The sequence below is a fragment of the Octopus bimaculoides genome, chromosome 9 (assembly GCF_001194135.2).
Source record: "Octopus bimaculoides isolate UCB-OBI-ISO-001 chromosome 9, ASM119413v2, whole genome shotgun sequence".
In the NCBI taxonomy this organism is placed as follows: domain Eukaryota; kingdom Metazoa; phylum Mollusca; class Cephalopoda; order Octopoda; family Octopodidae; genus Octopus; species Octopus bimaculoides.
This window is the reverse complement of record NC_068989.1, coordinates 19,791,257-19,792,593: the sequence shown is the minus strand read 5'-3', so window position 1 is coordinate 19,792,593 and position 1,337 is coordinate 19,791,257. Positions and strand designations below refer to the sequence as shown.

Genomic DNA, 1,337 nt, shown 5'->3' with positions numbered 1-1,337 from the left:
GGAAAAAGTGACTTGCAACAGGTTTGGAGATCAGATACATTGAATGCACTTGAAAAAACTTGTGGAAAAAAATTATTTCATACCAAAGTACAAACAGGTCCTTTACAATATATATATATATATATATATATATATACCTAACCATGCCTAGAAGGAAGGTGTCAAATTACATTACAAGCAAAGAGTACTGTGTTATAACCTAAGTGAAACCGGGTCCTTCTGCTTGTTTAATTATATGAATGTAGCATGTTTTGTTTGCAACAAACTAATAAAACTCAGTATATATCTTGTCATGGAACTGTAATGCTATTGTACACATATTATTTAATCCTTAAAAATGTCAGTTTTCTAACCATGTTGTTATTATCCAAAGAAGGTCAAAGCATTGTTAGAGTCAGTGTAGGGCTTCAGAAAATATTTTGGAGTAATTAGTTACATTCTGAGTTCAAATCCTGCCACAACTAACTTTGCCATTCTTTTCTCCTAGATCAGTGTAAATAACTGTACCATCCTCCAAAATTTGTGACATTGAACCTGCTAGAAATAATTATATTTAACGAAATCACACAGAGGCCTACTTATTTATTTATTTCCTCTAGGATTGGTAATATAAATACCAATTATGCATTAAGGGCAAATAAATTAACTCTTCCTTGCCTTTCAAATTTGTGGTCTTGTGCTAATGAAAAGTTATTTAGAATAATGAAGTTGGCACTGCCCAAGAAACTTTCTAAATGCAGCCACTCATTTTTGATTTCCAAATCTGCTTGAGTTAACTTTAACCGTCCTTTTTCTGGTGGTAGATAAAATAGATATCAGCGATATACTGTATTAGCAAAATCGGTAATCAATTGCAGTATGAAGTAGAATCAATCACATAATTATCTCCCTTAGAATTTTATGTTACTACAAAACAGGCATTTCATATATTAATGGCAACGTTATCTGCTTGTGTTATGAAATTTTAAATGGAATTCATCATCATCATTATCATCATTGTTTAACGTCTGCTTTCCATGCTACCATTGGTTAGATGATTTGACTGAGGACTGGCAAGCCAGGAGACTGCACCAGGCTCCAATCTGATCTGGCAGAGTTTCTACAGCTGGATGCCCTTCCTTAACGCTAACCACTCCGAGAGTGTAGTGGGTGCTTTTACGTGCCACCGGCACGAGGGCCAGTCACACGGTACTGGCAACGGCCATGCTCAAAAAGGTGTTTTTTACATGCCACCTGCACGGGAGCCAGTCCAGCAGCACTGGCAACGACCTCGCTCGAATGATTTTCTAACGTGCCACCACCACAAGTGCTAGAAGGAGATTCTAGTGATGATTACG

At 36.6% G+C, this 1,337-nt stretch overlaps 1 protein-coding gene across 14 annotated transcripts in view; it reads left to right on the top strand.

The window, feature by feature from the left end:
- LOC106876198 (nuclear receptor-binding protein) overlaps positions 1-1,337 on the top strand; it is a 127,663-nt gene that overhangs the window by 119,695 nt on the left and 6,631 nt on the right. The window lies entirely within an intron of this gene.